The sequence below is a fragment of the Arachis hypogaea genome, chromosome 18, assembly GCF_003086295.3.
Source record: "Arachis hypogaea cultivar Tifrunner chromosome 18, arahy.Tifrunner.gnm2.J5K5, whole genome shotgun sequence".
Lineage (NCBI taxonomy): Eukaryota > Viridiplantae > Streptophyta > Magnoliopsida > Fabales > Fabaceae > Arachis > Arachis hypogaea.
Window position 1 is genome coordinate 109,792,068 of NC_092053.1, and position 23,086 is coordinate 109,815,153.

A 23,086-nucleotide genomic window follows, 5' to 3' on the forward strand; every position below is an offset into this window, starting at 1 on the left:
CAATTGGGTGGTGATGAAATAGGTAAGTTATGAGCGGATATTTTATACACTTTTTGGCATCATATTCATATAGTTTTCATTATTTTTGCTTAAGGTTTATTCTATTTTTATAGATTTTAGTGCAAAATTCATATTTTTGAATTCTACTTTGAGTTTGTGTATTTTATGATGATTTCAGGTATTTTCTGACTGAAATTAAGGAGTTTTGGTAAAGCCTGATTCAGAGACAGAGTAAGGACTGCAGATGCTGTCGGATTCTGACCTCCGTGCACTCGAAAGAGCATTTCTAGAGATACAAGAGTCCAAATGGCGCGCTCTCAATGGCTATGGAAAGTTAACATCCAGGGCTTTCTAGAAATATATAATAGTCCATACTTTGCTTTGGAAATGAAGGTCCAAAACTGGCGTTCAATGCCAGCCACCTACCCATTCCTGGCGTTGGACGCCCATAAGGGAGCAGCTGGCGTCCAATGCCCAAAAGGGAGTCCCAAGCCAGCGTTCAACGCCCCTAAGGGGTACTGGCTCATGGATTTCAATCAAGCTTACCCAAACACTCACCAAGTGGGCCCCAGAAGTGGATTTTCGCACTAAAAGACTATTCTATCTTATTTCTGTAATCCTTTGTCATTAGATTATTATATATAGGAGAAGATCACCCTTGTTTAGGATATTCTTCCATCTTCGACCATCTTCTTCCCCTACTTTACATTTGAACCTCTCTTTTTACAGTATAAGCAACTAAACCTCCTAGGTTAAGGTTAGGAGCTCTGCTGATTTTCATGGATTAATAAAAGTACTACTGTTCTATTTCAATTCGTGTGTGACTCTATTCTAAGTTGTATTTTCATTCTTCAACCTTATGAATGAGATGACCTGTGACAATCATCCTCCTTCTACATGGGTTCAGTGTGAGTCCTTGACCGGAGATCACTAAACCACAAGCTTGATCATACATCTCTTAGATGGCTAATCCACGACTTCATTGGGGACTTCTCGAAACATCAGTTTAGCTGAGGTATGGGGAGATTAGAGTCTTTGTGGTAGAGGCTAGAACCAAGGTGCAATATTCTCTGATCCAGAAGATTCGGCCTTGTCTATGGCGTTTTTAGTAGGATGATCAAGGGGATGAACGGCAGGAGCTTCACCCTCGTTCAGATTGAGCGCACACTAAACCTGGCATTCAGCCTGAGGGAGGAAGATTGGCGGCCAGTGACCTGGCGTTGATCACTTACAGCCTACTGATGAGCGGATATTTTATACGCTTTTTGGGGATAATTTCATATAGTTTAGAGTATGTTTTAGTTAGTTTTTAGTCTATTCCTAGTAGTTTTTAGGAAAAATTCATATTTCTGGACTTTACTATGAGTTGTGTGTTTTTCTGTAATTTCAGGTATTTTTCTGGCTGAAATTGAAGGAGCTGAGCAAAATTCTGATTCAGGCTGAAAAAGGACTGCTGATGCTGTTGGATTCTGACCTCCCTGCACTCAAAGTGGATTTTCTGGAGCTACAGAACTCGAAATGGCATGCTTCCAATTGCGTTAGAAAGTAGACATCCAGGGCTTTCCAGAAATATATAATAGTCCATACTTTGCACAAGGATAGACGACGTAAACTGGCGTTCAACGCCAGTCCTCTGCCCAATTCTGGCGTCCAGCGCCAGAAAAGGATCAAAAACTGGAGTTGAACGCCCAAACTGGCACAAAAACTGGCGTTCAACTCCACAAATGGCCTCTGCACGTGACTCACTTAAATCTCAGCCCCAGCACACACCAAGTGGGCCCCAGAAGTGGACCTCTGCATCATCCATCATAGTCCACTCATATTTTGTAACCCTAGGCTACTAGTTTAGTATTTAAACAACTTTTAGAGACTTATTTTGTATCTCATGACATTTCAGATCTAAACTTTGTATTTTCTGACGGCATGAGTCTCTAAACCCCATTGTTGGGGGTGAGGAGCTCTGCTGTGTCTCGATGAATTAATGCAAGTATTTCTGTTTTCTATTCAAACACGCTTGTTCCTATCTAAGATGTTCACTCGCGCTTAACTGTGATGAAGGTGATGATCAGTGACATTCATCACCTTCCTCAAACCATGAACGTGTGCCTGACAACCACTTCCGTTCTATATCCGATTGAGTGAGTATCTCTGAGATCTCTTAATCAGAATCTCCGTGGTATAAGCTAGAACTGATGGCGGCATTCATGAGAATCCGGAACGTCTAAACCTTGTCTGTGGTATTCCGAGTAGGATTCAAGGATTGAGTGACTGTGACGAGCTTCAAACTCCTGAAGGCTGGGCGTTAGTGACAGATGCAAAAGGATAGTAAATCCTATTCCAACTGGATCGAGAACCAACCGGTGATTAGCCGTGCTGTGACAGAGCGCGTGAGCGTAGTTTTCACTGGAAGGATGGAAGGTAGCCATTGACAACGGTGATCCACCAACACACAGCTTGCCATAGGAGGACGTGCGTGCGTGAATCAGAAGACAGAGGAAAGCAGAGATTCAGAAGACAAAGCATCTCCAAAACTCCAACATATTCTCCATTACTGCACAACAAGTAACCTTTAATTTATGCTCTCTTGGTTATTCATAATTCAACTGATAAACATAATTGACTTCCTGACTAAGATTTACAAGATAACCATAGATTGCTTCAAACCAACAATCTCCGTGGGATTCGACCCTTACTCACGTAAGGTATTACTTGGACGACCCAGTGCACTTGCTGGTTAGTGGTACGCGTTGTGAAAAGTGTGATTCACAATTCGTGCACCAAGTTTTTGGCGCCGTTGCCGGGGATTGTTCGTGTTTGAACAACTAACGGATTATTTTGTTGCTTAGATTAGGAAAAATCTTTCTTTTTTTGGTTTAGAGTCTTTTATTATTTATCCCTTGTTAAAATACTTTAAACTTATAGCTCAGTTATTTAGAACGTGGTGTTTATGTTCATGATAATTGGCTATCATATTTTTTTTTAAAACCTTTTTCAAAAATAATTTTTCTATTAAATCCTGTGCCAAACTTTAAGTTTGGTGTTTTCAAAAATAATCTTTCTTAAAATTTTTGAAGGTCCCATAACTCATTTGGCTAGAGCGTTAATCTGTGTTCTTGGTAATTGGGTTAGAGTCTTTTATATTCTTTTCAAAACCTTCTTTTTCATAAATAATATTTTCTCTATTAAATTTTGTGCCAAACTTAAAGTTTGGTGTTTTCTTGTTGATTTCCCTTTGGTTTTCGAAAATTTTGGTTTGGTTTTCTAAAAATTTTAAGTTTGGTGTTCTTTCTTCATGTTCTTGTGTTCTTGTGAGTCTTCAAAGTGTTCTTGAGTTTTCCTTGTGTCTTGATCTTAAAATTTTCAAGTTTGGTGTTCCTTGGTGTTTTCCCTCCAAATTTTTCGAAAACAAGGAGCATTAGATCTAAAAATTTTAAATCTTGTACTATCTTATTGTTTTTCTCTCTCCTCACTAAATTCAAAAAAAAAAAATATCTTTTCAAAATATCTCTTCTAACTTCCTAACTTCTTATCTTTTCAAAATTTGTTTCAACTAACTAACTAACTTTTTGTTTGTTTCTTAACTTTTTCAAAACTACCTAACTAACTCTCCCTCTCTCTAAATTTCGAAAATATCTTCCCTCTTTTTCAAAAATTTCTTTTTTATTAACTAATTAATTTCTTTTTTTTTATAAACGAAAAAAAAAAATTTTTTTAACTTCAAAATTCAAATTCTTTTTAGTTATTTTATTTTATTTAAGTATTTACTTCTTATAAAATAAAATAAATAAAAAGGTAAATCAGTCCAAGTTATATCCATAGATCCATCATGGACATAAGTGGAAATGAACAGTCCAGGAGGACTCTGGGGTCATATTCTAACCCCTCTACTGCTTCATATGGGAGTAGCATCTGCATACCCTCCATTGGAGTCAGAAGCTTTGAGTTGAATCCTCAGCTCATTATCATGGTGCAGCAAAGTTGCCAGTATTCCGGTCTTCCACAGGAAGAACCTACAGAGTTTCTGGCACAATTTTTACAAATTGCTGACACAGTACATGATAAGGAAATAGATCAGGATGTCTACAGACTATTACTGTTTCCATTTGCTGTAAAAGATCAAGCCAAGAGGTGGTTAAATAACCAACCTAAGGCCAGCATAAGAACATGGAAACAGCTGACAGAAAAATTCCTGAATCAATATTTCCCTCCAAAAAGAATGACACAGCTAAGGCTGGACATCCAAGGCTTTAAACAAGGAGATAATGAATCTCTTTATGATGCCTGGAAGAGATACAGAGAGATGCTACGAAAATGCCCCTCTGAAATGTTTTCAGAGTGGGTTCAGTTAGACATCTTCTACTATGGGCTTGCAGAAGGAGCTCAGATGTCTTTAGATTACTCAGCTGGTGGATCTATCCATATGAGAAAGACAATTGAAGAAGCTCAAGAGCTCATTGATACAGTTGCCAGGAATCAACATCTGTATCTAAGCAGCAACCCTTCCATGAATGAAGAGGTTAAAACAGTAACTGCTGAATTCAGTACTGTAAAACAAGCTGCTGAATTCAATCAGCAATTAGATTTTCTAACAAAGCAGCTAGCTGAATTCAAAGACAGGTTACAGGAGACAAGGATAGCTAATATACATATGGACGAACAGTTTAAGCAAACAAAGCAGCAGCTATCAAAGCAAATAGCAGAAGAATGCCAAGCAGTTCAATTAAGAAGTGGGAAAACATTAAATACCCCACCTCAAGGCATCAAAAATTCAAGAAATGAGCGACCCACCAAAGATTCCCCTGAGGACAGTAAGAGCCCAGGGAAAAATAATTCTGGCACTAAAACGCCAGAAAATGGGTGGAAGGCTGGCGCTGAACGCCCAGACCATGCCCAAAACTGGCGTTCAGCACCAGAAACAAGGCAGGATTGGCGTTCAACGCCAGAAATGGGCAAGAATCTGGCGTTGAACGCCCAAATGGGGCATAATCCAGCGTTGAACGCCCAAAATGGGCACATTTCTGGCGTTCAGGCGCCAGGAACAGACAGTGAGTTGGCGTCTAACGTCACTCCAGCTTCTGACTCTGGTACTCAATTGCCAGTGAGGGATCAGACACACACAAGTGCTGATAACAACCCCTCTAAAAAGGCTTCTTTAACCACTAAGGTTGAGGAATATAAAGCCAAGATACCTTATCCTCAAAAACTCCGGAAAGAGGAGCAGGATAAGCAATTTGCTCGCTTTGCAGATTATCTAAGGACTCTTGAAATAAAGATTCCATTTGCAGAGGCACTTGAGCAAATACCTTCTTATGCCAAGTTCATGAAAGAGATCTTGAGTCATAAAAAGGAGTGGAGAGAAACAGAAAGAGTTCTCCTCACTGAAGAATGCAGTGCAGTCATTCTGAAAAGCTTTCCTGAAAAGCTTAAAGACCCTGGGAGTTTTCTGATACCATGCATATTGGAAGGTGATTGCACCAAGACAGCCTTATGCGATCTTGGGGCAAGCATCAACCTAATACCTGCATCCACTATCAGGAAGCTTGGCTTAACTGAAGAAGTTAAACTAACCCGGATATGTCTCCAACTTGCTGATGGTTCCACTAAATACCCATCAGGCGTGATTGAGGACATGATTGTCAGAGTTGGGCCATTCGCCTTTCCCACTGACTTTGTTGTGCTGGAAATGGAGGAGCACAAGAGTGCCACTCTCATTCTAGGAAGACCCTTCCTAGCAACTGGACGATCCCTCATTGACGTCCAACAGGGGGAAATAACCCTGAGAGTCAACGATGACGAGTTCAAGTTGAACGCTGTCAAAGCCATGCAGCATCCAGACACATCAACAGACTGCATGAAAGTTGACCTTATTGACTCTTTGGTAGAAGAGACCAACATGGCTGAGAGTCTTGAATCAGAGTTGGAAGACATCTTTAAAGATGTTCAGCCTGATTTGGAGGATTCAGAGGACATGAAAGAGCCTCTGAACTTTCTTCTGAAAGAGGAAAAACCTCCTAAACCCGAGCTCAAGCCACTACCACCATCCTTGAAATACGCATTTCTGGGAGAAGGTGACACTTTTCCAGTGATCATAAGCTCTGCTTTAAATTCACAGGAAGAGGAAGCACTTATTCAAGTGCTAAGGACACACAAGACAGCTCTTGGGTGGTCCATAGGTGACCTTAAGGGCATAAGCCCAGCTAGATGCATGCACAAAATCCTATTGGAGGATAATGCCAAACCAGTGGTTCAACCACAGAGGCGGCTAAATCCAGCCATGAAGGAAGTGGTGCAGAAAGAGGTCACCAAATTACTAGAGGCTGGGATTATTTATCCCATTTCTGATAGCCCCTGGGTGAGCCCTGTTCAAGTCGTCCCAAAAAAAGGGAGGCATGACAGTGATTCATAATGAAAAAAATGAACTGGTTCCTACAAGAACAGTTACAGGTGGCGCATGTGTATTGACTACAGAAGGCTCAATACAGCCACCAGAAAGGATCATTTTCCTTTACCATTCATAGACCAGATGCTAGAGAGACTAGCAGGTCATGATTATTACTGCTTTTTGGATGGCTATTCAGGCTATAACCAAATTGCAGTGGATCCCCAGGATCAAGAGAAAACAGCATTCACATGTCCATCTGGAGTGTTTGCTTATAGAAGGATGCCATTTGGGCTATGTAATGCGCCTGCAACCTTCCAGAGATGCATGCTCTCTATTTTCTCTGACATGGTGGAAAAATTTCTGGAAGTCTTCATGGATGACTTCTCAGTATATGGAGACTCATTCAGCTCCTGTCTTGATCACCTGAAACTTGTTCTGAAAAGATGCCAAGAAACCAACCTAGTTTTAAACTGGGAAAAGTGTCACTTCATGGTGACTGAAGGAATTGTTCTTGGGCATAAAATCTCAAACAAGGGAATAGAGGTGGATCAAGCGAAAATAGAGGTAATTGAAAAATTACCACCACCTGCCAATGTTAAGGCAATCAGAAGCTTTCTGGGGCATGCAGGATTCTATAGGAGGTTTATAAAGGATTTTTCAAAAATCGCAAAACCTCTAAGCAACCTGCTAGCTGCTGACACGCCATTTGTGTTTGACACAGCATGCCTGCAGGCGTTTGAAACGCTGAAAGCTAAGCTGGTCACAGCACCAGTCATTTCTGCACCAGACTGGACATTACCATTTGAGCTAATGTGTGATGCCAGTGATCATGCCATTGGTGCAGTATTGGGACAGAGGCATGACAAGCTTCTGCATGTCATTTATTATGCCAGTCGCGTTTTAAATGATGCTCAGAAAAATTACACAACCACAGAAAAGGAATTACTTGCAGTGGTTTACGCCATTGACAAGTTCAGATCCTACTTAGTAAGATCAAAGGTGATTGTGTACACTGACCATGCTGCTCTTAAGTATCTACTCACAAAGCAGGATTCAAAACCCAGGCTCATCAGATGGGTATTGCTTCTGCAAGAGTTTGATATAGAAATAAGAGACAGAAAAGGGACAGAGAACCAAGTAGCTGATCATCTGTCCCGGATAGAGCCAGTGGAAGGGACGTCCCTCCCCTTCCTTGAGATCTCTGAGACGTTCCCTGATGAGCATCTATTTGCCATTCAGGAAGCACCATGGTTTGCCGATATTGCAAACTATAAAGCTGCAAGGTTCATACCCAAGGAGTACATAGAATACAAAAAAAGAAACTAATTACTGATGCAAAGTACTACTTGTGGGATGAGCCCTATCTCTTTAAGAGATGTGCAGACGGAATTATCCGTAGGTGTGTCCCCAGAGAGGAAGCACAGAGAATCCTATGGCATTGCCATGGATCTCAATATGGAGGCCATTTCGGAGGTGAGCGAACAGCCACCAAGGTCCTCCAATGTGGCTTCTATTGGCCCACACTCTATAAAGATTCCCGAGAGTTTGTACGTAATTGTGACAGTTGCCAAAGAGCTGGTAATCTGCCTCATGGTTACGCCATGCCTCAACAAGGAATCTTGGAAATAGAGTTGTTTGATGTATGGGGAATTGACTTCATGGGACCTTTCCCACCATCATACTCAAACACTTATATTCTGGTGGCAGTTGACTATGTATCAAAATGGGTTGAGGCTATTGCCACACCCACCAATGATACTAAAACAGTGCTGAAGTTCCTCCAGAAACATATCTTTAGCAGGTTTGGTGTCCCTAGAGTGTTAATCAGTGATGGGGGCACTCACTTCTGCAATAAACAGCTTTACTCTGCCATGGTTCGGTATGGAATTCGCCACAAAGTGGCCACTCCATATCATCCACAAACCAACGGGCAAGCTGAAGTCTCTAACAGAGAATTAAAGAGAATCCTGGAACGGACAGTAAATACCCGTAGAAAGGATTGGGCAAGGAGCTTGGATGATGCTCTGTGGGCTTACAGAACAGCATTCAAGACCCCTATAGGGACCTCTCCATACCAACTCGTGTATGGTAAGGCATGCCACTTGCCCGTGGAACTGGAACATAAGGCCTACTGGACAACCAGATTCCTAAACTTAGATGCCAAATTAGCAGGAGAAAAACGATTGCTCCAGCTAAATGAGCTAGAGGAATTCAGATTCACAGCTTTCGAAAATGCCAAGCTTTATAAAGAAAAATAAAAAAAAATGGCATGACAGAAAGCTGTCATCTAGAATCTTTGAACCAGGACAAAAAGTCCTGTTGTTTAACTCTAGACTCAGGCTATTCCCCGGGAAACTGAAATCCCGGTGGAGGGGACCATACGTGATTACAAGTGTGTCACCATATGGTTATGTGGAGCTTCAAGATATTGATTCTGATAAGAAGTTCATTGCCAATGGACAGAGAATCAAGCATTATCTTGAAGGCAACACTGAGCAAGAATGCTCAAGGCTGAAGCTAGATTAAAAGCTCAGCAAGGTCCAGCTAAAGACAATAAAGAAGCGCTTGCTGGGAGGCAACCCAGCCATGGGGCAACAATCCTCTAAGCATTTTGCCCTATTTCTATCTTCATTTTTTATATAGAGTTCATTGACAACAAGGTAAATAATCATTTACAGAAGACCTCGGCACACAAAACAGAGTAAAAGAGCTCAATGGCAAGAAAACGCCAGTAAAGGGGCATTTTGGGCGTTCAGCGCCCAAAATGGGCATCTACTGGGCGCTGAACGCCAGTAATGGCAGCATTTGGGCGTTCAACGCCAGAAATGGCCACCCACTGGGCGTTGAACGCCAGGAATGGCAGCAACTGGGTGCTGAACGCCCAGGAGATCAGCATTTGGGCGCTGAACGCCCAAAACAGGCAGTGTTTGGGCGTTCAAACGCCAGGAGGACAGGGAGGAGCCAAATCCAGTAATCCCACACGTATTTCCATTCTAATTTATAATTTTATGATTCAATACATGATTTTATTTACATAAACATGTCAAGAACCCTGATTTCTAAAAATCCTACCCTCAAAATATCAAATGTATCTTAATTCATAAGCACACACCCTCTTTGCAAAATCAATCCAACTCTTTTCAAATCTTTTCCAAAAACAAATCTATCTTTTTCACCCTAAAATCTTTTCAATATATTTTTCATATTATCTTTTTCAAAAACCCAGATTTATCTTTTTCAAAAATCTATCCTATCTTTTCAAAATCAAACTATATCTTCTATCTTATCTTTTTCAACTCAATCTTGTTATCTTATCTCTTCCAATTTTTCGAAAATACACCCCCCACCCCTTTAAATTGGGTTCGGCCTCCCCCCTCCTCCATCAACAAGTGCACCTCGATCTCCTTCTATCCCTCTCCTTTCTTTTCTTTTGCTTGAGGACAAGCAAACCTCTAAGTTTGGTGTGTTTATCCGAGATCACTAAAATCATGGCTCCCAAAGGAAAACAATCCACTCCAAGAGGCAAGAAAGAGAGCGTTCCAAAACCACTTTGGAATCAAGGGAAGTTCTTATCTAAAGAACATTCAGACCATTATCTTAAAGTAATGGGTCTGAGATCAGTGATCCCGGAAGTGAGATTCGATCTGAAAAAAGATGAATATCCGGAGATCCAGGAGCAAATTCGAATCAGGAACTGGGAAGTCCTAGCTAATCCTGAAACGAAAGTAGGAAGGAACATGGTCCAGGAGTTCTATGCTAATATGTGGCAGAATGACAAGCAAAGACTATCTGGAACAGCCTGCTACGAATTTCGGACCATGGTCAGGGGAAAGATTGTTCATACCACCCCTGACAAGATCAGAGAGATATTAAAGCTACCGCAGCTAAAGGATGATCCAGACTCCTTCAACAGGAGGATGATGAGAGCAGACATTGGCCTGGATAAGATTCTAGAGGACATCTGTATCCCTGAAGCCAGGTGGACCACCAACACAAAGGGCGTCCCAAATCAACTCAAGAGGGAGGATCTCAAACCAGTTGCCAGAGGATGGCTGGACTTCATTGGGCATTCTCTGTTGCCCACCAGCAACCGTTCTGAAGTCACAATTAAAAGAGCAGTGATGATTCATTGCATCATGATGGGAAAGGAAGTGGAGGTTCATCAGCTGATTTCAACAAAGCTCTATAAGATTGCTAACAAAAATTTAAGAGAGGCCAGGTTGGCTTATCCAAGCGTGATTTCTCTGCTCTGCAAGGACGCTGGAGTCAAGATGGGAATAACTGAATATATCCTAATTGAAAAGTCAATCACCAAAGCATCAATGGAGAGACAACAAGCACAGGAGGAACATATCAAGAAAAGAGCACAGGAATTCCTCCCAGAGATTCCTCAAGCGGAATATTGGGAATATCTTGAGACGTCTGTCACCAAGATACAGGAAGCTATGGAGCAAATAATAAAACAACAGAAGGAACACAGTCAAATGCTGACCCATATGCTTAAGGAACAAGAGGAGCAGGGACGTGACTTAAGGGAACTGAAGCGCCAAAAGTCTTCTGTGATACCAAGCCTCCCAAGGATCAGAGGAACTCCCATACCCCAGAATAAAGGTTGTTAATTTCCAATTTCTGCCTTAACTCTGTGACAGTGTCCTTATAAAAAGTTTACCTTAGAAGTCATATAATAGTAATTAGTATCTATTTGATTTTATCTCCAATTAAGCTATAGTTTATTTTTCTCATCATCATTAAACATGAATAAAATAGTAGATCTTTTGAATAAGAAGCAATAAAATTTCGAGTTTAATAAAAGAAATTCTAATTGGTTAAATGTGGTGGCAATGCTTTCTGTCTTCTGAATGAATGCTTGAACAGTGCACATGTCTTTTGAATTTGTTGTTTAAGACTGTTAAATATGTTGGCTCTTGAAAGAATGATGAACATGAGACATGTTATTGATAATCTGAAAATCATCAAAATGATTCTTGAAGCAAGAAAAAGCAGCAAAGAACAAAGCTTGCAGAAGAAAAAAAAAAAAAAGAAGCAAGCAGAAAAAGCCAATAACCCTTAAAACCAAAAGGCAAGGGCAATTAAAAAGGATCCCAAGGCTTTGAGCATCAGTGGATAGGAGGGCCTAAAGGACTGAAATCCTGGTCTAAGCGGCTAAACCAAGCTGTCCCTAACCATGTGCTTGTGGCGTGCAGGTGTCAAGTGAAAACTTGAGACTGAGCGGTTAAAGTCAAGGTCCAAAGCAAAAAGAAGAGTGTGCTTAAGAACTCTGGACACCTCTAATTGGGGACTTTAGCAAAGCTGAGTCACAATCTGAAAAGGTTCACCCAGTTATGTGTCTGTGGCATTTATGTATCTGGTAGTAATACGGGAAAACAAAGTGCTTAGGGCCACGGCCAAGACTCATAAAGAAGCTGTGTTCAAGAATCATCACACTGAACTAAGAGAATCAATAACACTATCTGAATTCTGAGTTCCTATAGATGCCAATCACTCTGAGCTTCAATGGATAAAGTGAGATGCCAAAACTGTTCAGAAGCAAAAAGCTACTAGTCCCGCTCATCTAAATTAGAATCTGAGCTTCAATCAAAAACTCTGAGATATTATTGCTTCTCAACCTATTAGTCTTCTATTTTATTTGTCTAGTTGCTTGAGGACAAGCAACAGTTTAAGTTTGGTGTTGTGATGAGCGGATATTTTATACACTTTTTGGGGATAATTTCATATAGTTTAGAGTATGTTTTAGTTAGTTTTTAGTCTATTCCTAGTAGTTTTTAGGAAAAATTCATATTTCTGGACTTTACTATGAGTTGTGTGTTTTTCTGTAATTTCAGGTATTTTTCTGGCTGAAATTGAAGGAGCTGAGCAAAATTCTGATTCAGGCTGAAAAAGGACTGCTGATGCTGTTGGATTCTGACCTCCCTGCACTCAAAGTGGATTTTCTGGAGCTACAGAACTCTAAATGGCATGCTTCCAATTGCGTTGGAAAGTAGACATCCAGGGCTTTCCAGCAATATATAATAGTCCATACTTTGCACAAGGATAGATGACGTAAACTGGCGTTCAACGCCAGTCCTCTGCCCAATTCTGGCGTCCAGCGCCAGAAAAGGATAAAAAACTGGAGTTGAACGCCCAAACTGGCACAAAAACTGGCGTTCAACTCCACAAATGGCCTCTGCACGTGACTCACTTAAATCTCAGCCCCAGCACACACCAAGTGGGCCCCAGAAGTGGACCTCTGCATCATCCATCATAGTCCACTCATATTTTGTAATCCTAGGCTACTAGTTTAGTATTTAAACAACTTTTAGAGACTTATTTTGTATCTCATGACATTTCAGATCTAAACTTTGTATTCTCTGACGGCATGAGTCTCTAAACCCCATTGTTGGGGGTGAGGAGCTCTGCTGTGTCTCGATGAATTAATGCAATTATTTCTGTTTTCTATTCAAACACGCTTGTTCCTATCTAAGATGTTCACTCGCGCTTAACTGTGATGAAGGTGATGATCAGTGACATTCATCACCTTCCTCAAACCATGAACGTGTGCCTGAAAACCACCTCCGTTCTATATCCGATTGAGTGAGTATCTCTGAGATCTCTTAATCAGAATCTCCGTGGTATAAGCTAGAACTGATGGCGGCATTCATGAGAATTCGGAACGTCTAAACCTTGTCTGTGGTATTCCGAGTAGGATTCAAGGATTGAGTGACTGTGAAGAGCTTCAAACTCCTGAAGGCTGGGCGTTAGTGACAGATGCAAAAGGATAGTAAATCCTATTCCAACCGGATCGAGAACCAACCGGTGATTAGCCGTGCTGTGACAGAGCGCGTGAGCGTAGTTTTCACTGGAAGGATGGAAGGTAGCCATTGACAACGGTGATCCACCAACACATAGCTTGCCATAGGAGGACGTGCGTGTGTGAATCAGAAGACAGAGGAAAGCAGAGATTCAGAAGACAAAGCATCTCCAAAACTCCAACATATTCTCCATTACTGCACAACAAGTAACCTTTAATTTATGCTCTCTTGGTTATTCATAATTCAACTGATAAACATAATTGACTTCCTGACTAAGATTTACAAGATAACCATAGATTGCTTCAAACCAACAATCTCCGTGGGATTCGACCCTTACTCACGTAAGGTATTACTTGGACGACCCAGTGCACTTGCTGGTTAGTGGTACGCGTTGTGAAAAGTGTGATTCACAATTCGTGCACCACCTACCATGGAAGGAATCACTCACAGATGGAGAAAATAGTAAGAAAAGTTAATCCAGAAGAATGAAGCATCTCCGAAACCTCAACCATCATCTTATCACTGAATTCATAACCACTGAGTAAATCTATCTTTATTTTGTTTTTATGCGCTTTTCACAACAAACTATCTTTTCTAATTGCTTGACTGGGATCTACAAGGTATCCATAGCTTGTTCAAGCCGACAATCTCCGTGGGATCGACCCTCACTCACCTGAGGTATTACTTGGACGATCCAGTGCACTTGTTGGTTCAGTTGTGTGGAGTTAAATAAAATCTTGGCCTAACAGTTCAAATGAACTCCTCCCCAAACTATATGCTTGTGGTGTGAAGGTATCAAGTGAAAAGCTTGAGACTGGGCAGTTAAAGTCGTGATCCAAAGCAAAAGAGTGTGCTTAAGAACTTTGGACACTGCTGGCTGGGGATTTTAGCAAAGCTGAATCACAATCCTAAAGGGTTCACCTAGTTAAGTGTCTGTGGCGTTTATGTATCCGGTGGTAATACTAGAACACAAAGCGCTTAGGGTCACAGCCAAGACTCAGAAGAAGCAGTGTTTAAGAATAAAAAAGAGCTAAACTAGAAGAATCAATAATATCATCTGAATTCTGAGCTGCTAAAGATGCCAATCATTCTGAGCTTCAAAGGATAGTGATATGCCAAATCTACTCAGAAGCAAAAAGCTACTAAGCCCCGCTCTTCTAGTTGAAATTGAGCTTCATTGGAACACTGAGATTTATTGTATCATTCTCTTCTTTTCATCCTACTTTGTTATTGGTTACTTGGGGACAAGCAACAGTTTAAGTTTGGTGTTCTGATGAGCGAATATTTTATACGCTTTTTGGCATGATTTTCATATAGTTTTCATTATGTTTTGCGTATGTTTTATTCCATTTTTAAAGGTTTTAGTGCAAAATTAATATTTTTGGATTCTACTTTGAGTTTGTGTGTTTTATGATGATTTCAGAAATTTTTTGACTGAAATTAAGGAGTTTTGGCAAAGTCTAATTCAGAGACAGAGAAAGAACTGCAGATGCTGTCAAATTCTGACCTCCGTGCACTCGAAAGAGCTTTTCTGGAGCTACAAGAGTCCAAATGGCACACTCTCAACGGCTATGGAAACCTAACATCCAGGGCTTTCCATAAATATATAATAATTTCTACTTTGATTTGGAAATGAAGCCCAAAAACTGGCATTCAATGCCAGCCACCTATCCCATTCCTGGCGTTGGACGCCCAGAAGGGAGCAGCTAGCGTCCAACGTCCAAAAGGGAGTCCCAAGCCAGCGTTCAACGCCCCTAAGGGGTATTAGCTCATGGATTTCACTCAAGCTCAGCCCAAACACTCACCAACAGGGCCCCAGAATTGGATTTTCGCACTAAAAGACTACCCTATTTCTGTAATCCTTTGTCATTAGATTATTATATATATGAGAAGATTACCCTTGTTTAAGATCTTCTTCCATCTTTGACCATCTTCTTCCCCTACTTTATATTTGAACCTCTCTTTGTATAGTATGAGCAACTAAACCTCCTGGGTTAAGGTTAGGAGGTCTGCTGATTTTCGTGGATTAACAAAAGTACTACTGTTCTATTTCAATTCATGTGTGACTCTATTTGAAGATGTATTTTCGTTCTTCAACCTTATGAATGAGATGACCCGTGATAATCATCCTCATTCCACATGGGTACAATATGAGTCCTTGACCGGAGATCACTGAACCACAAGCTTGATCATACATCTCTTAGACGGCTAATCCACGACTTTGTTTGGGACTTCTCGAAACATTAGTTCAGCCGAGGTATGGGAAGATTAGAGTTTTTGTGGAAGAGGTTAGAACCAAGTCGCAACATTCTCTGATCTGGAATATTCGACCATGTCTATGGTGTTTTGAGTAGGATCATCAAGGGGATGAACTGTAGGAGCTCCACCCTCGTTCAAATTGAGCGCACACTAAACCTGGCATTCGGCCTGAGGGAGGAAGATTGGTGGCCACTGACCTAGCGTTGATCACTTACAGCCTGCCATGGAAGGAATCACTCACAGTTGGAGAAAACAGTAAGAAAAGTTGATCGAGAAGAATGAAGCATCTCTGGAGCCTCAACCATCTTCTTATCACTGAATTCATAACCAGTGTGTAAATCTATCTTTATTTTGTTTTTATGCGCTTTTCGCAACAAACTATCTTTTTGAATCGCCTGACTAAGATCTACAAAGTATCCATAGCTTGTTCAAGCCGACAATCTCCGTGTGATCGACCCTCACTCACCTGGGGTATTACTTGGACAACCCAGTGTACTTGTTGGTCCAGTTGTGCAGAGTTAAATAAAATCTTGGCTTAACAGTTCAAATGAACTCCTCCCCTAACTATATGCTTGTGGTGTGAAGGTATCAAGTAAAAAGTTTGAGACTGAGCAGTTAAAGTCATGATCCAAAGCAAAATAGTGTGCTTAAGAACTCTGGACACCACTGGCTGGGGATTCTAGCAAAGCTGAATCACAATCCTAAAGGGTTCACCCAGTTAAGTGTCTGTGGCGTTTATGTATCCGGTGGTAATACTGGAAAATAAAACGCTTAGGGTCATGGCCAAGACTCAAAAGAAGCTGTGTTCAAGAATAAAAAAGATCTAAACTAGGAGAATCAATAGTATCATCTGAATCCTGAGTTCCTAAAGATGCCAATCATTCTGAGCTTCAAAGGATAGTGAAATGCCAAATCTATTCAGAAGCAAAAAGCTACTAAGTCTCGCTCATCTAATTGAAACTGAGCTTCGTTGGAACTCTGAGATTTATTGTATCCTTCTCTTCTTTTTATCCTACTTCATTTTTGGTTACTTGGGGACAAGCAACAGCTTAAGTCTGGTGTTCTGATGAGCGGATATTTTATACGCTTTTTGGCATCATTTTCATATAGTTTTCATTATGTTTTGCTTAGTTTTATTCTATTTTTATAGGTTTTTGTGAAAAATTCATATTTTTTGATTCTACTTTAAGTTTGTGTGTTTTTTTATTATTTCAGGTATTTTCACACTGAAATTAAGGAGTTTTGGCAAAGTCTGATTCAGAGACAGAGAAAGGACTGCAGATGTTGTCGGATTCTGACCTCCGTGCACTCGAAAGAGCTTTTCTGAAGTTATAGGAGTCAAAATGGTGCAGTCTCAATAACTATGGAAAGCTAACATCCAGGACTTTCCAGAAATATATAATAGTCTATGCTTTGCTTTGGAAATGAAAGCGCAAAACTGGCATTCAATGCTAGCCACTACCCCATTCATGGCGTTGGATGCCCAGAAGGGAGTAGCTGGCATCCAACGCCCAAAAAGGAGTCCCAAGCCAGTGTTCAACGCTCCTAAGGGGTACTAGCTCATGGATTTCACTCAAGTTCAGCCCAAACACTCACCAAGTGTGCCCCAGAATTGGATTCTCGCACTAAAAGACTATTCTACCCTATTTATGTAATACTTTGTCATTAAATTATTATATATAGGAGAAGATCACCCTTGTTTAGGATCTTCTTCCATTTTCGACCATCTTCTTTCCCTACTTTACATTCGAACCTCTCGTTGTACAGTATGAGCAACTAAACCTCCTAGGTTAAGGTTAGAAGCTCTGCTGATTTTCATGGATTAACAAAAGTACTACTGATCTATTTCAATTCGTGTGTGACGCTATTCTAAGATGTATTTTCGTTCTTCAACCTTATGAATGAGATGACCCGTGATAATCATCCTCATTCTACATGGGTGCAGTCTGAGTCCTTGACCGGAGGTCACTGAACCACAAGCCTGATCAAACATCTCTTAGACGGCTAATCCACGACTTCGTTGGGGACTTCTCGAAACATCAGTTTAGCCGAGGTATGGGGAGATTAGAGTCTTTGGTGTAGAGGCTAGAACCAAGGTGCAACATTCTCTGATGTAGAAGATTTGACCTTGTTTGTGGCAGTTTGAGTATGATTATCAAGGGGTATGAACTGCAGGAGCTTCACCCTCGTTTAGATTGAGCACACACTAAACTTGGCGTTCGGCCTGAGGGAGAAAAATTGGCGGCCACTGACTTGGTGTTGATCACTTACGGCCTGCCATGGAAGGAATCAATCACAGTTGGAGAAGACAGTAAGAAAAGTTGATCTAGAAGAATGAAGCATCTCCGAAACCTCAACCATCTTCTTATCACCGAATTCAAAACCAGTGAGTAAATCTATCTTTATTTTGTTTTTATGCGCTTTTCACAACAAACTATCTTTTCGAATTGCCTAACTAAGATCTACAAGGTATCCATAGGTTGTTCAAGCTGATAATCTCCATGGGATCGACCCTCACTCACCTGAGGTATTACTTGGACGACCCAGTACACTTGTTGGTTCAATTGTGCAGAGTTAAATAAAATCTTGGCCTAATAGTTCAAATGAACTCCTCCCCTAACTATATGCTTGTGGTGTGAAAGTATCAAGTGAAAAGCTTGAGACTGAATAGTTAAAGTCGTGATCCAAAGTAAAGAAGTGTGCTTAAGAACTTTGGACACCACTGGCTGGGGATTTTAGCAAAGCTGAATCACAATCCTAAAGGGTTCACCCAGTTAAGTGTCTGTGGCGTTTATGTATCCGGTGGTTGATGACATGTCACCATGTCATGTTTTTCTATGCTTTTTCATACAAGTAATTGATAATTAGTGCCTAAATATTGCATTCTTTTGTGCTTAAATGGTATATTTCCTTGATCTTTTGATTTTATAAATTTTGCAGGAAATAAGTTGAAAAAGAAGCAAAATAGCACAAAATAAGCTTAAAAGAATAAAAGAGGAATTTTGGGGCACACTTTGAAGTTGGAGCACAGTTTGGAGCCTTAGGCCACGCTTTTAAAAGCGTGGCCCATGACCATGAAGCCTGGGCCTTATTATCATGCATTAATGTTCATGCATGCATTATCATGAATCAATAGCTAAAGCATGCATGCATATGATTATTAATGCTTATACATGCATGAAACTTAATTACTAATGCCAATGAAAATGAATGCATGCTACCTAGGCTTATTCACATTAGTTTTATGCCATATTCATTAAATGAAAGCATTGGCATTAGTAATTAATAAAGCAATGAAAGCATGCATGAAATGATGCATGGAACGTTAATTAATCAAATGCCAATTATGATTGAACACGGCATTATTAATTAATAACGCTTGCATGCATGAATCATTTAATTAATGCCAAGGCCAAGTAAAAGAATGAATGAATGTATTGGCATTATTAAAGCATGCAATTGGCATCAGCGGTACATTGAGCCAGGATTGAAGTTGGATGCCACAACAAACACACCCAGGGAGCAAAAGCTTGCGCTAACGTTTGCCTCAAGCTTTTAGGCAAACGTTGGCGCCACAACAAACACACCCAGGTTGGCCAAGAGGTATACAAGAGGGATCCACGTTTGGCTCAAAGTTTGACCTCAAACTTTGGCTCAAACGTGGATGACAGCAAGGAAGGCTAGCTGATATGAAAAGCTTGAGTAAAAGTTTGCCTCAAACTTTTACTCAAGCTTTAATGGTTCATGGCCCAGTTCTGACCCGGTTCACAAGTGGGTTTCTTCTCAAGACCAAGAACAATCAACAAAGGCCATCTTCAACCCAAATCCAAAGCACGCAAAGCCCATTATCATCACTCAAAGGCACAAGAGATAGATAAAATAGGAATTTTATTTAATTGTAATTTGTCTTTAATTTCACTTTCATTTTCATTTTCATTTTCATTTTGTAAAAAGCCTATATAAGGCATCATTTTCATTTTCACCTGAGAGTTCTTAAGTTTACGGCACTTCTTATTTTTCAGTTCTGTTTTAATTTCCAGCACCCAATTCCTTTTACTTTTCATGCAATTTAACTCTTCGGCAATTGTTCTAAGTTCTGTTTACTGCTTTCATTTAAATTTTCAGTTACTTTATCTATTGCTTTCTTTAATTTCCAGCACTCACTCCAATTTACATTTCTTGCAATTTAAGTTTCAGCTCTTTTACTTTCTTGTTCTTTAAGTTTCAATGCAATTTACTTTCTGCACTTTATAATTCCTTGTCATTTACATTCTGTTGTTTTAAGTTTCACCCAATCTCACTTAAATGTTAACTTGACTAAACTAATCACTCACTAAAGTTGCTTGATCCATCAATCCCTGTGGGATCGACCTCACTCTAAGTGAGTTTTACTACTTGATGCGACCCGGTGTACTTGCCGGTTAGTTTTAGGTGTTTTGGAAATTCGTTTTTCCGCAAAAACACCATCAAGTTTTTGGCGCCGTTGCCGGGGATTGATTTAGATTAACAATGATTAAGTGGGTGAGAAATTTAGATCAAGCATTTTCTTTATTTTTGTTTTCTATTTTAGATTGAAACCAAGGTGTTTGAGTTATTGCCTCACTAAGAAATTCATCTCTGAGATATGAATTTCAATCTTCCTTGGTGTTGTGTTTTCCAAAATTCAAATGGAGTTCAACTCATCTTATGATCAAACAAATTTTATGGGATATTGCCCACCATCACCAATCTCTAATGGTGGCTGGGAATATCACCAGGAAAATACAAAGTCTGAGCACTCCAATCCATGAAGATTTGTTTCAGAAACACAAGATGAGCAAGAGAATCATATGGGATATCTTCCTCCACCACAAAATGATGCAAGTTGCTATTCTAATGGTGGCTGGGGGGAGCAAAACCAGAAAACATTTGAGAGCCCATATTTCACTTATCAAGAGCCATCTTCACTTGAACGTGCCTTCAATTCACTTATGCAAAATTGTCCAACCTCACCTTCCAGTTTTTCATCTGAAAATTTTTCATCACTGGACTTTGTCTCCACACAAAATCCTTGCCAAAACTCACCACCCACACAAACTTCCATGAACCAAAGCCTTTCAAAACTTGAAACCATGTTTGAAAAATATGAGAGAGAGGCACAGATATCCTGGAACAAGCAAGAAAATTCATTCAAAAACATAGAAGTGATGGTAAACCAAATGTTAAGTGCAAGGGAGAGAGTGGAAGAGCAAGATGAGGAGGCTACTGCATCAAGTGAACTTTCAATGAAGAATGAGGCGGTTGAAAATGAAACTGCACTTGAGGTGACAAAGGAACATGAGCATTCACAACCCTCACAAACTTCCCTTGAATCTATGATCAAAAAATATGAAGAGGAGATGAAGAAATCTTGGGAAGAACAACAAACCTCCTCCATAAAAGAACTATTAAGTCAAATGTTGAGTGCAAAGAAAGGAGTGGAGGAACAAAAAAGTGAGGAAGTCATTCAAGAAAATTCACACTCAAGTGGGGCAGAGAAGTACATAAAGGAAGAGCTCATTGAGCCACCAATTCAAAAGGCTCTGGATGAAGATAAAACTCCAACAATCACATAACCACCAAGACTTGGATTCAAGAAAGTGAAGGCAATTAACAAAAGCACCGAGAAGAGGATTGTGACCAAGCTACAAAGGACAATATTCATGAAGAAAAGAAGGTCAACTACAAGCAATCCTCCCCCTGATCCAGCAAGCAAGCTCAATCAAGCCATTAACAAAAGAAAGCTTGCTGAGGAGAGACCAAGACAGGGGGCAATAGCTGAATCTTCTCCTCCCTTGAGGTCATTCCTCTTAACAAACTGGAAGAAGAGGAAGAAAGTAAAGAACAACATGCCAACAGTAGGTAACGTTTCTCTTCTATGCTTTGTTCTCTTTCTTTACTTTGTTTAAATTCAATAAAATGGCATATGGTTACATTCTAAGTTTGGTGTTGCCTTGCAACAAATTGTTTTCAATCTTTTTGGATGATTGCATCAAATCAAAAAAATGAAAGTGACACACCAAGATTCTAAGTTTGGTGTGCCACTTATTTTTCTATGCAAATCATTCAGCAACACCACTTGTTTGCATAATCATAATGTTCTTTGCACTGTTATCTTTCTTTTAGTGAGACAATTTTAGTTTTCTCTTTGTTTTTAGTCATTCCCTTGTTTTAAATGCTTTCTTTTATTTACTGTGTTTGTTAATACACTACCAAGAGAGCTTTATTCATGATAGATTCTTGGCTTGGTGATTGTATTTAACATATAACAGTTTCTTTCATTTAGTTTTATTTCAAATAAATTGACATATGGTTGCATTCTAAGTTTGGTGTTGCTATGCAACAAAATTTGGTTCTAATCCTTACAAGATACTTGCATCAATTCCAAGTGAAAGTGTCACACTAAGTTTGGTGTGCCACTTATTCTCTATGCAAAGTATTATGCTCACCTTCTTAAGTTTGCAATCACAATGTCTCTGTCTCTTATGCCTTGATTATTATCTTTAATTTTGCTTGCTTAGAACACATGTACTACTAACTTTTCATTGTGTAAGACATTCATGATCCATCTTAGCCCCATAGCCATTGTTCTAATTGTTGCTTGAGGATGAGCAAGCATTCTGAGTTTGGCAAGGAATGAGGAAGAATAGAGGAAAAAGGACAACAATAATGAAGATGAACTACAAGGTTGTAGAGTTCCTTTTCTCCTCATTTGTTTCCAGCAATTAAAATGCATGATTGTCTTTATATTCTCTGTGTGCATGTGTGGTATGAATAAGCATAGCTTGAATCTTGATCTGTAACATGTTGTCATGCCATTATGACTATCAACTTGAGTTTTGTGAATTCAAAAGCAGTAAAGTATCATGATCATAAACAAACAAGGAATTAAAAAAGAATTTAGCATGTGCATACAAGTATTGGAAGGCTAGTATGATTAATTGTTGCTCAATTGCATTGGATGTTATTTAATTGAAGTTTTCATCTAGGACATTTTGTGAAATCTTTTGAAATCATGAAAACCTTGAAAAAGCAATTACAAATTAAGGCAAGAAAGAAAAAGGGAAAGAATGAGAAAGCTGAAGGCTCTGAGTACCAATGACAATTCAATTGTTAAGTGCTTGTGGTGTTTATGTATCAAGCCAAATGCTTGAAAACAAAACACTTAGAAGTCAAGGCTAGGCTCAAGTGCAAAAAGCACTCCCTCAAAGCTCAAGGTTCTGAGCATCAATGATTAGAGAGTCAAGAAAAGAAAAATGAGCTTAATGAAGTCCTCTAATCAAATGCTTGTGGTGCTTATGTATCAAGTGGTAATACTTGAAAACAAAGCATTTAGAAGTCGTAGCTTTGTTATCAACTCATGGGGCAAAGCACCCATAAGGAGAAGCTAATAAGAAAATTAAAAGTTTGCTTCAAGGAAGAAATATAAGAAAAAGATTTCATAAATTGAGTTAGATGGAAGCATCAATCATTTACATTTCTTTTGTGATTGTAGCTTGCTTAGAAAACTAGCTTACCATGAACATTAATTTGCTATTCTTCTCACCTTGGTTTGTCAATCTTTATTGCATGATTCTTTTCTTGCTTGGGGACAAACAAGGTTTAAGTTTGGTGTTGT